The 13,790-nt window shown below is 38.9% G+C and overlaps 1 protein-coding gene across 7 annotated transcripts in view; it reads left to right on the forward strand.

Annotated features, from left to right (window-relative positions):
• LOC106094995 (calcium-binding protein E63-1) overlaps positions 1-13,790 on the forward strand; it is a 272,836-nt gene that overhangs the window by 101,108 nt on the left and 157,938 nt on the right. Inside the window, exon 1 of one of the 7 annotated variants that reach the window (XM_059360595.1) lies at positions 1,664-1,839. The exons of 5 other annotated variants lie outside the window; for them this stretch is intronic. The gene's annotated coding sequence lies outside the window, so the exon portion shown is untranslated. Of the gene's footprint in view, positions 1-1,663; positions 1,840-13,790 lie in introns of those variants that run through there. One more of the 7 variants, XM_059360596.1, reaches the window with a different exon arrangement.

Consider the following 13,790-nt stretch of genomic DNA (forward strand, 5'->3'; position numbering starts at 1 on the left):
ATTCTTATGCGATTTGGCTAAACCTTTTCATGTAGTATTCCGTTATGACTTCCAAGTAAGGTTGGGGTATAAACTGACATAGCTCTCATATAAACCGATCTCTCGATTTCACGTCAGGATCTCCTGAGAGCCTCAATTTTTGTCCAATTTTGCTAAAATTTTGCATGTGGTGTAGTGTTATGACTTCCAATAACTGTGCCAAGTACGATTGAAATCGGTCTTTAACTTGATGTAGCTCTTATATAATCCGATATCTCGATTATCCTTGTTCCGTTCCTAGGAGCTTTAATTTTTGCCTGGTTTGGCAAAAATTAAGTAGAGTAAAATTATGTCTTTCTACTAATCGTATTTTGTGTCAATTTTACGCCGAATCCATGGTGGTGGGTTTCAAAGATTCGACCTGGCCGAACTTAGCACGTTTCTGCTTGTTCATATTTAGAACGCACAACATGCCGATTACTGGCATAGGGCTATGTCCATATCCTCACTCTCTTTTCAACCAAATCCACCCTAACCCATTATACTTCCATCTTATGGTAGTTGGTATTACAATATTTTTTTTATTTATTTTTACGTCTAATATTTACGAATAACTTTCATAAATGTACCATTTATTATACACTTGCTCGTTATTTAATAAAATTTTCACAGTGTACTTTTGGCTTAGGTGTTACATAAATAATTGAAAATTTTTCGCTTAGCAGACACCCATTCTGCAGGCGTTTTCGTAACCAAAACAAACAGAAATGCCAATTTACAATAATAACAACTAGTCAACGATTGAATCACGTGTATCAAAACAATAACAAACCCATCATCTGTTATATCTCTCATAGGCTCTGGCTTTCTCTTTTACTGGCTGTATGTTGAATCAGCATATTTCCAGTCTGCAATGTAAGAAAATTGTTAGAACACATTGCTCAGTCATCATAGAGAGAAAGAGTGTGTCTGTGAGAGAGAGAGAACAATGTGTGAGAGAGTGTGTTGCCTTCAAACCTGGCAAGAGGTAAAACAAAACACCAAGCAAAAGAACGCAAAAACATTTGTTTTCATAATGTTTTGATAGGAGCAAAACAATAACAAACCAAAGAGCCGACCATGCCGAAAGATACAACACAGTTGTGTGTGGATGTGGAAGTGAGTCTTTGATGTGCACTCACTCACCCAAGTTGTTGTGGGGGCGGGAGGGCGCGCGGATGAGTAATATGTGTGTGTGTGTGTAACATGCATTGTGCAGAATATCGAAGACGAACCTCAAACACGAACATGTTGTCTCGTCCATACATTCAGCACAAAAAGGCTATGTGGAGCCGACCACAACAACAATGTCATGTCAAAGCAGAAAAAGTGGAAAAGAAGCGGCAAAACAGCAACAACAAAGCCATTGGTTGTTGGCAAAGAATGAATGGATGAATGAAATGTGTGCTGAACTGTTTGACTAACTGACTGACTGTTTGGTAGCTTGCTGGACTAGAGTGTTGTTGTGATGATGATTGGTGTTTTGTATTTCTTGATTTTTTGTGCAGATTCTTTTGTTTTTCTGCCATACTTTAAGCGTTTTTGAGTTTGTGGCGCGCGCGGGTGTCCCTGTGTGTGCATGCGTATGAGAATGTTTTAGTGTGAAAGGTTTGACATGGAAATGCCACACAACAGCAACAAATCGCAAAATTCAGTCTTACCAAAGCAACGCGTGCGATAACAACGAGACAAGCGACAAACGGCTCTTCTATTCTCTTTCGCCAAACACTAGACCGCAATCAAAACTTCAAAATCCCTAAACTTAACTACTATTTCTTAAACGTTCTCTTCCTCTTCTACGCCTCGCCATCGTTCGTAAATGTAATTTTTTTTAAGAAAAGAAAATCCAAATGTTAACAAAAAAGCATTTTTTTTGCCATAAAATAGAAACTTGATAGCCAAAAACTACAACAAACATGGCATAAATGAAATGAAAGAAAAAAACAAGAAAACCAAAAACATGTGTTGAATAATCGTTGAAAATGTTATGAGCATAAATGCAAAGTCAATGAAAAAGGATGTTGCTTTAAGGCAATTCGACTATAGAAAATTTTAATAACCTTCAAGTGTTTATAGCTTGGAACAAAATGCCTTAAATAAAACCAATTAACTAAGATAAAATGTTGTTATTTAAGTGTTTGAAATTGCAATTAATTCCCTAATGGCTATTGCAAACATCCAAATTGCCAATGAAAAATGGGCCATCAATGAAAAGTGAAATTTACTTCTTAGCATGTGTTTTCCTCAGTGGTCATTTATATAAACAACAAATGAAAACCCACTTAAATTTTTAATTTAAACAAGAAATTTTAATTATGTCAGTTTAACGCACATGTTGGGATTAAAAACAAACCTTCTGTTTTTTATTTTAAAGATTTATGGAGACTCCAATTTAAGCCGATTTAGATCTAAAAGCTAAATTTTACTTTTTAAAGGGGCTACATCGAAACATGAATCCATACTGCCCCTTATTTGGTATGTTTTGTTTTACCAAAGATTATATTGACTAGGTAGAATTATTTATATATTAATTTAAACAAGTAAAAAGGCGTTAAGTTCGGCCGGGCCGAACTTTCGATACCCACCACCTTTCATCATAATCCGGTGACAATTGCTTAATATATGTCCACATGTCCACGTCAAAATATGGTCCGATTTAGGTCCAATTCAATACGCACATTGACTGGTATAATAAGTAAAAGTTACATTGTTCAATGTTGTAGAGCAAAATATTGGTTTTTTAGTAGCCATGTCCAAATACAGACCGATCTGAACCATATACGACACCGATGTCGAAAAGCCTAATAGAAGTCACTGTGTCAAATTTGAGCGAAATCGGATTATATATGTGCCTTATGTGGGGTCAAGACTTTAAATCGAGAGATCGGTCTACATGGCAGCTATATCCAAATCTGAACCGATTTAAGCCAAATTGAAAGAGAATGACCGATTTAAGCCAAATTTCGGCAAAATCGGACAATAAATGCGCCTTTTAAGGGCTCAAAACCTTAAATCGAGAGATTGGTCTATATGGCAGCTATATTCAAATCTGGGCCGATCTAGGCCAAATTAAAAAACTATGTCGAAGGGCTCAACACAACTCACTGTCCCAAATTTCGGCGACATCGAACAATAAATGTGCCTTGTATGGACTCAAAACCTTAAATCGAGAGATCGGTCTATATGGCAGCTATATACAAATCTGAACCGATGTGGGCCAAATTAAAGAACAATGCCGATGGTCCTAATACAACTCACTGTCCTAAATTTCAGCAAAATCGGATGATAAATGTGGCTTTAATGAACCTAAGACCCTAAATCGGCGGTTCGGTCTATATGAATGCTATATCAAAATCTGAACCGATCTGGGCCAAATTGAAGAGAGATGTGGAAGGGCCAAACACAACTCACTGTCCCAAAATTTCAGCAAAATCGGATAATAAATGTGGCTTTTCTGGTCCTAGGACCCTAAATCGCCGAATCGGTATATATGGGTTCTGTATCCAAATCTGAACCGATCTGGGCCAACTTGAAGAAGAATGTCGAAGGGTCTAACATAACTCACTGTTCCAAATTTTGGCAAAATCGGACAAAAAATGAGCCTTTCAAGGGCCCAAAACCTTAAATCGAGAGATCGGTCTATATGGCAGCTATATCCAAATCTGGACCAATCTGGCCAAAATTGAAGAAGGATGTCGAAGGGCCAAACACAACTCACTCTCCCAAATTTTGACAAAATCAGATAGTAAATGTGGCTTTTATGGGCCTAAGACCCTAAATCGACGGATCGGTCTATATGTGTGCTATATCCAAATCTGAACCGATCTGAGCCAAATTGGCGAAAGATGTCGAAGGACCAAACACAACTCACTGTCCCAAAATTTAGGCAAAATCGGATAATAAATGTGGCTTTTCTTGTCCTAGGACCCTAAATCGGCGGATCAGTCTATATGGCAGCTATATCCAAATCTGGACCGATCTATGCTATATTGCAGAAACATCTCGAGGGGCTTAACTTAACTCACTGTCCCAAATTTCGGTGACATCGGACAATAAATGCTCCTTTTATGGGCCCAAAACCTTAATCGAGAGATCGGTCTATATGGCAGCTATATCCAAATCTGGGCCGATCTAGGCCAAATTGCAGAAATATTTCGAGGGGCTTAACTTTACACACTCTCCCAAATTTCGGCGACATCGGACAATAAATGCGCCTTTTATGGGTCCATAACCTTAAATCGAGAGATCGGTCTATATGACAGCTATATCCAAATCTGAACCGATCTGGGCCAAATTAGAGAAGGATGGACCCTAGCGAGAGCTGCATATGATAGAAGTTACCCCCCCCCCCCCCCCCTGTTCCCTGTTTTGAAAATTTGCACTTGAACATTCCATTAGGGATTAGGGGCAATCTTCTCATATATGAATGAGTGCTGTTCGATTGAATTTTTAAAGCCGAGTCCGAATGGCATGAAGCAATGCAACACCTTTTTGGAGAGCAGTTTTTACATGGCATAGTAAATTGCAAATTTTGCCCATGCCCATTCCACTAAGGAACAGGGGCAAACTTCTCACATATCAATGAGTGCAGTCTGATTCAGGTTTAAGCTCAATGATAAGGGGCCTCCTTTTTATAGCCGAGTCCGACCGGCGTGACGCAGTGCGACATCTCTTTGGAGAGAAGTCTTACATGGCAAAGTACCTCAAAAATGTTGCCAGCATTAGGAGGAGAAAACCACCGCTGAAAAATTTGTATGATGTTCTCGCCAGGATTTGAACCTAGGATTTCAGCGTCATAGTCGAACAGTCGGACAGTCGGTGGCCTCCTACGAGGGTGATTTACACTTTTTTTATAATTTGTATACCCACCACCATAGGATGGAGGTATACTAATCTAGTCAGTCCGTTTGTAACACCTCGAAATATTCGTCTATGGGGTCTTAGAATCGGCAGTTCTGTTAAAAATCACGGTTGAAAAATGTTCTTATACTCACGCCGGGATTTCAACCCAGACGTTCGGTGCCATAGGTGGACATGGTAACCTCTGCGCCACGGTGGCCTCCTAAAATCTTGGCTTTGGAATTTGATAACACGAGGGGATTTTCCATTTTTAAAAAAACCAGTAAGGAAGGGCAAAAGTCGGGCGGTGCCGACTGTATAATACCCTACACCGAAGTACAATGTGGGATCTATATCCAATTCTGAACCAATTTTGATGGACCTCGGCGAACAAATATGTTCAAACTGTAAAAAACTATGGTTAACAAATGACAACATTATGGCAAATTACCCAAAATCTGACGAACATATATATGGGAGCTATATCTAATTCTGAAACGATTTCGAGCATGTGGTAGTCGTCGAGGAAAGCGTTGTGCAAAATTTTGGCAAGATTGGTCACACAATACGCTTGCAGTGGCTCTTGGGGTAAAAATCTGACGATATACATATATAACAGCTATATCTAAATCTGATTCGATTTCTATGAAATTCACCAGTAATATTGAGAGTCATAAGAAAATACTTTCGACAGAATCGGTTAACAAATGAGCACTTTTTTGCAATATTTCTCAGAATCGGACAAACATGTATACGAAAGCTATACCTAAATCTGAACCTTCGATACTGTGGCAGTTGTCGAGGAAAGCGTTTTGCAAAATTTTTGCAAGATGGGTCAATAAATGCGCTTGCTGTGACTCTAGAAGTTAAAATCGGGCGATATATATATCAGAGTTATATCTTAATCTGAGCCGATTTCTATGAAATTCACCAGTAATATTGAGAGTCAAAAGCAAATGCCTCATGCCAAATTTCGAGAAAATCGGTTAACAAATGACCATTTTATTGTAATATTACTGCAAATCGTACGAACATATATTTGGGAGCTATATCTAAATCTGAACCGATTTTGATCAAACTCTATGTATATTGTGGTAGTCGTCGAGGAAAGCGTTGTGCAAAATTTTGGCAAGATTGGTCAATAAATGTGCTTCCAGTGGCTCTAGGTATGAACATCGGGCGATATACATATATGGCAGCTATATCTAAATTTGAACCGATTTTCATGAAATTCACCAGTAATGTCGAGAGTCATAAGGAAATCCCTCCTGCCGAATTTCGAGAGAATCGGTTAACAAATGACCATTTTATTGCAATATTACTGCACATCGGACGAACATATATATGGGGGCTATATCTGAATCTAAACCGATTTCGATCAAACTCTATGTATATTGTGATAGTCGTCGAGGATAGCGTTGTGCAACATTTTGGCAAGATTGGTCAATAAATGTGCTTGCAGTGGCTCTAGGTGTGAAAATCGGGCGATATACATATATGGCAGCTATATCTAAATTTGAACCGATTTTCATGAAATTCACCAGTAATGTCGAGAGTCGTACGAAAATCCCTCCTGCCGAATTTCGAGAGAATCGGTTAACAAATGACCATTTTATTGCTGTGTTACTGCAAATTTGACGAACATATATGTGGGAGCTATATCCAAATCTGAACCGATTTTTATGAAATTCACCAGTAACATTGAGAGTCGTAACAAAATCCTTCCTGTCGAATTTCGAGAGAATCGGTTAACAAATGACCATTTTATTGCATTATTACAGAAAATCGGACGAACATATATATGGGAGCAATATCCAGATCTGAACCGGTTTTTTCCAATTTCAATAGGCTTCGTTTTTAGGCTGAAAAAGATGCCTGTACCAAATTTTATGACGATCGGATGAAAACTGCAACCTGTACTTTGTACACAAATTAACGAGGACAGACGGACATGGCTAAATCGAATCAGAGAGTGATTTTGAGTCGGTCGGTATACTCATCAATGGGTCTATCTCTCTTCGTTTTGGGTGTTACAAACAAATTCACCAAGTTATAATACCATGTGCCACAGTAGTGGTGTAGGGTATAAATAGGAGGCAACTTCCTTCTCCTATTCCTGTGGTATAGCAATGGACTAAAACGAGAGTCTGACGGCAGACTGCCACTTAAACCAAACTTGACCTAACTATCTCAAGGACTTCACTTCCCAAACTCCATTTGTCAACGCAATGAACTGCCTTCAAAGGGAGATTAGGAGGCATCTTCCTTTTCCTGTTCCTGAAATATCGCAATGGATGGAAACGCCTAAGTTAAACTTAAACCAAACCTAACTATCTCAAGAACCTCCTACAAATAAAAATGCAAATTTTGCATTTGTCTCGTCAGAATTCGAACCCAGGCTTCAGTGTCATAGGCGGACATGCTAACCTCTGCGCTACTGTAGCCCCCACACACCCATTCTGAATACAACCCATAGGTTTTAAACATGTTTTCTTCAAAGTTTAAAACTACAACTAGAAAAAAAAACTGTCTAATCTCATCCTTATACTGCTCTTATAAAAAATAAGTAATCAATCCTCTAAACCTTCGTCGTACTGCACTTCCCTGCATCTCATTCTCTTTGACTTTTCATTAGGTTATAGCTTCCACATTAAAGCATTCATTTAAATTGGCTTTATCTCCACTCCCTTCTACTTTCATTCAATTTTCAAAAATGTTTACTCTCTACTCAAAGGAATTTCCTAGAGCGTTTTTTAACTATCCAACCTTGTGAGGTTATGGGTGTTGTAGTAATTTGAACGAAAAAAAAAATCCTTTTTGGAGGCTTGTGCATGTTGGCATACTTGAGAGATATGTGTGTTCGTCTCTCAGTGTGTGTATGTGTGTGTGTGTGTATGATTTCCAGCTTGAGTGTATATGTGTGTGGTTGTTGGTTGCCATGATTTCGTCATATTTAACCTCATTGGAAAACGTTGACCCACAATGGCATCGTTTGTTGGTGTAAAATGAAATAAAACACAGCAACAACAAATGGAGAAGAATTAAAAATGAAAAAAAAAAAAAATGCAAAAATTCTGCATTTGCAGATGTTCAAGGGGAAACTGTGTCTGCCACATGAATGAGTAAACAAATGAATGAATGAAAGACTGAAACAGCTCCAAGTGAGACCGAGGTTTATTTTTAGACGCTGAACATCAAGAGCGGGGTCACACATAACACCATAACCGGCAGCAGCACCTTGCGGTTCGCAAGAGTTTCATTCATGCCACGTCAAGGATTGATTTAAATGCAACATAAAACGCCCCACCAGGGATGGCATGTCATTGCAACACCATTAACAGTTAGGATTTTATGGCATTGTGTGGTGAAATGCCATAATAAACCTTCGAGTCAATGGGGTTTTTGTTGTTGCCTAAGATTGGCATTGCCTCCTGCCTTTATGGCTTCCTAGCATCCATCCAGCCCGCCAGACAGGCTCGCCTGTTTGTCTATATGAGTTTTTGTTTGGTTTGCTATTTTATACCCATCTTCCAGAGTTTATTTAACATTTTTTTTCCTTCATACTCTTGGATATTGTTTTTGGCTTGGATGTGAGAGAGCGGGCGTATGGATACTTGGAATACCCGCCACATTTACTAAACACCCCCTGGGGGTATGCAACACTTATGGCTTCAATGTTGATCTCCTTGAGTGTCCTTGAATTCGATATTTGTGTCTCCTTACCCATGCTCTTTGTCAATTCCACAATTCGACGACATCAGCAAAGCCCTTTTTTATGGCCAACTGAAGAGCAGCAGCAGCAGAAGCAGGAAAAGAAAGTCATGTCCTCTAGCAAATTGACAAGAATTGTATTGACTTGCTCTCTACTTCCTTGTCACTATTACTGTGAAATGTAAACAAACTTTGAAAGGTGGTTTGACCAGTGTTCCATGAGCGCCCAGGGCTATGCACGTTTGATTGGTGTTGGTGAATTGCGTTTGATTTTTTCCCTATTCCTTGCCTTCATTTCAAGGCATTCGTTGGTCTTGTTCAAATTTGAGACAGTCCGTCCATCATTTCGTTGTTTTGCAAACAAACAAAAAATTGAGAAAATATTTTTCCATATCCACATACTCCTATTTGGGATAAAATAACATTGCAGGGGAGAGTGGGGGGATATTAAAAACAATCTGTTCCACTTATAAGAAAATGGAAAGAGTGAGAAGAGGTTGGGGTGAGCAAACAAATGTAATATGCGTTGTATTAAATAGATATGCATATGAATATTCGTTTTTTCCAAAAAAAAATGTAATTTCAGATGAGTGGAGAAATTTATTTGAGACTAATGTCGAAAGTGAAATGAAGAAGATATTGACGTGAATGAAAAAACTGATATTCCAGAGGAGATAGAAGAAGGTAGGGTAAGGTTTGAAATTGAATTTTAACAACTTGAGAATGGCTGAATTTATTAAAAGGTCAGTTTTAAAGATGTGTACCAGTCTTCAATATCTTTGTGGTTTAGGTCGAGCCATATTTGGATATAGCTTACTTATAGACCGATTTTTTTCCGGTTTTAATTCTTGCACCCATGAAATAGCAGGAATTTCTAACAACTCTTGCATGATATGGGATCCAAGTGAAAACAACTTACTATAGCCAGGGGACTTAATTAAGCAAGTTCTTCCTTACAGGCTTGTGAAATAGCCTTGATGTCAATCTATAGGCTGAAGAAGGCGTTGCACAATTGACGAACTCAGTGCAACGGGATCGAAGTGTAAGACATGCTTCCCAGGTGTCAAATCTGGACCGATCTGGGCCAACTTGAAGAAGGTCATCGAAAAGCCTAACCAAACTCACTGTCCCAAATTTCGGCGAAATCAGAAATTAAATGCGCATTTTATGGGTCTAAAACCTTAAATCGAGAGATCGGTCTATATGGCAGCTATATCCAAATCTAGATCGATCTGAGCCAAATTAAAGAAGAATGTCGAAGGAACCAACACAACTTACTGTCCCAAATTTCGGCAAAATCGGACAATAAATGCGCTTTTTATGGGCTCAACACCTTAAATCCAGAGATCGGTCTATATGACAGCTATATGCAAATCTTGATCGATCTAGGACATATTGCAGAAATATGTCGAGGGGCTTAACTTAACTCACTGTCCCCAATTTCGGTGACATCGGACAATAAAGGCGCCTTTTATGGGCCTAAGACCTTAAGTCGAGAGATCAGTCTATATGGCAGCTATATGCAAATCTGGACGGATCTGGGCCAAGATGCAGACAAATGTCGAAGGGCCCGACACAACTCACTGTCCCAAATTTCGATGACATCGGACAATAAATGCGCCTTTTATGGGCCTAAGACCTTAAGTCGAGTGATCGGTCTATATAGCAGCTATATCCAAATCTAGACCGATCTGGGCAAAATTGAAGAAGGATATTGAAGGGCCTAACACAAGTCACGGTCCCAAATTTCGGCGAAATTGGACAATAAATGCGCCTTTTATGGGTCTAAAACCTTAAATCGAGAGACCAGTCTATATGACAGCTATATCCAAATCTTGGTCGATCTAGGCCAAATTGCAGAAATATGTTGAGGGGCTTAACATAACTCACTGTTCCAAATTTCGGCGACATCGGACAATAAATGCGCCTTTTATGGGCCCAAAACCTTGAATCGAGAGATCGGTCTAAATGGCAGCTGTATCCAAATCTGAACCGATTTGAGACAAGTTGCAGAAAAATGTCGAAGGGCCCAACACAACTAACTGTCCCAAATTTCGGCGACATCGGACAATAAATGCGTCTTTTATGGGCGCAATACTTGAATCGAGAGATCGGTCTATATGGCAGCTATATCTAAATCTGAACCGATTTGGGCCAAGTTGCAGAAAAATGTCGAAGGGCCCAACACAACTAACTGTCCCAAATTTCGGCGACATCGGACAATAAATGCGTCTTTTATGGGCGCAATACTTGAATCGAGAGATCGGTCTATATGGCAGCTATATTCAAATCTGGACCGATCTGGGCAAAATTGGAGAAGTCCGTCTGTCCGTCCGTCAGTCCGTCTGTCCGTCCGTCTGTCTGTCGAAAGCACGCTAACTTTGTAGTGTAGGTCGGTTGAGATTTTAAATGGGTGTTGAATTTTTCAGCCACCAGAGGGCGCAATTCTAATCCGATCTGGCTGAAATTTTATATCATATATTTTGTTATGACTTGCAACAACTGCGGTCCATAATCTGATCAAATCGGTCCATAATCTGATATGGCTGTCATATAAACCTATCTGGGGTCATGACTTCTTGAGCCTCTAGAGGGCGCAATTCCTATTCGATTTGACTGAAATTTAGCATGAACCGTTTTGTTATGACTTTCAATGGCTGTGAAAAGTACGATTCAAATCGGTTCATAAACTGGTGTAGCTGCCATATAAACCGATCGTGAATCGTGACTTCTTGAGCCGCTAGAGGGCACAATTCTCAACGGATTTGGCTAAAAATTTGCATGAGCTGTTTTGTGTATGACTTCCAATAACTGTGCTAAATATAGCGCAAATCGGTACCTAACCTCATATAGATGCCATATAAACCGATCTGGGATCTTGATTTCTTAAGTCTCTAGAGGGCGCAATTTTCATCCGATTTGGCGGAAATTGTGTACAACGGCTTCTCCCATGTCCTTCAACAAACGCGCTAATGTGGTCTGACTCGATCTGAATCGAGCTTAATACAGCTATCATATAAACCGATCTCCCGATTTTGCTTCTTGAGCCCCAGGGTATCATAACTTAATGCAGTTGTTTGTAACACCCAGAAGAAAGAGAGATAGACCCATTGAAATGCATAGCGATCGACTCAGAATCACTTTCTGATTCGATTTAGCTATAACCGTCTGTCTGTCCATGTTAATTTGTGTTCAAACTACAGGTCGCATTTTTCATCCGATCGTCGTAAAATTTGGTACAGGCATGTTTTCCGCCCTAGAGACGAAGCCAATTGTTCAGATTTGGATATAGCTCCCCTATATATGTTCGTCCGATTTTGAGAAATATTGCAATAAAATGGTCATTTGTTAACCGATTCTCTCGAAATTCGGCAGGAGGGATTTCCTTATGACTCTCGACATTACTGGTGAATTTCATAGAAATCGGTTCAGATTTAGATATAGCTGACATATATATATATATCGTCCGATTTTCACTTCTATAGTCCCAGCAAGCGCATTTATTGACCAATCTTGCCAACATTTTGCATACCGCCTTTCTCGACGACTACCACAATATATGAGAAGTTTTCCCGAAATCGGTTCAGATTTAGATATAGCTCCCACATATATGTTCGTCCGATTTTGAGAAATCTTGTAATAAAATCGTCATTTGTTAACCGATTCCCTCGAAATTTGGCAGCAAGGATTTTCTTATGACTTCTGACATTACTGTTGAATTTCATAGAAATCGGTTCAGATTAAGATATAGCTGCCATATATGTATATCGTCCGATATCCACTTCTAGAGCCATAGTAAGCGCATTTATTGACCAATCTTGCCAAAATGCATACCGCCTTTTTCGACCACTACCACAATATATGAGAAGTTTGCTCGAAATCGGTTCAGATTTAGATATAGCTCCCATATATATGTTCATCCGATATTGAGAAATCTTGTAATAAAATGGTCATTTGTTTATCGATTCACTTGAAATTCGGCAGGAGGGATTTTTTCATGACTCCTGACATTACTGGTGATTTTTATAGAAATCGGTTCAGATTTAGATATAGCTGCCATATATGTATATCGTCCGATTTTCACATCTAGAGTCACAGCAAGCTCATTTATTGACCAATCTTGCCAAAATTTTGCACACCGTCTTCTTCGAAGACTACCACAATTTGTGACAAGTTTGCTTGAAATCGGGTCAAATGTAGGTATAACTCCCATATATATGTTCGTCCGATTTTAAGAAATATTGCAATAAAATGGTCATTTGTTAATCGATTCACTCGAAATTTGGCAGCAAGGATTTTCTTATGACTTCTGACATTACTGTTGAATTTCATAGAAATCGGTTCAGATTTAGATATAGCTGCCATATATGTATATCGTCCGATTTCCACTTCTAGAGCCACAGCAAGCGCATTTATTAACCAATCTTGCCAAAATTTTGCACAACGCCTTCCCCGATGACTTCCACAATATCTGAGAAGTTTGGTCGAAATCGGTTCAGATTTAGATATAGCTCCCATATATATGTTCATCCGATATTGAGAAATCTTGTAATAAAATGGTCATTTGTTAATCGATTCACTTGAAATTCGGCAGGAAGGATTTTTTCATGACTCCTGACATTACTGGTGAATTTCATAGAAATCGGTTCAGATTTAGATATAGCTGCCACATATGTATATCGTCTGATTTTCCCTTCTATAGTCCCAGCAACCGCATTTATTAAGCAATCTTGCCAAAATTTTGCACAACGCCTTCCCCGTCGACTACAACAATATCTGGGAAGTTTGCTCGAAATCGGTTCAGATTTAGATATAGCTCCCTTTTATATGTTCCTTAGTTTTTGGATAATTTGCAATAATGTTGAAATTTGTCAACCGTAGTAATACACCGAGCTCCATCAAAATTGATTTTGATTGAATGGATATAGCTCCCACACTGTACTTATAGGGTAGGTGTAGGGTCGACACCGCCCGACTTTTGCCCTTCCTTACTGGTTATGTTTTACTTTATATTGGGTTGCCCAAAAAGTAATTGCGGATTTTTTTAAAAGAAAGTAAATGCATTTTTAATAAAACTAAGAATGAACTTTAATCAAATATACTTTTTTTACACTTTTTTCTAAACCAAGCTAAAAGTTACAGCTGATAACTGACAGAAGAAAGAATGCAATTACAGAGTCACAAGCTGTGAAAAAAATTTTCTACACCGACTATATGAAAAA

Source organism: Stomoxys calcitrans, chromosome 1 (assembly GCF_963082655.1).
Source record: "Stomoxys calcitrans chromosome 1, idStoCalc2.1, whole genome shotgun sequence".
NCBI lineage: Eukaryota > Metazoa > Arthropoda > Insecta > Diptera > Muscidae > Stomoxys > Stomoxys calcitrans.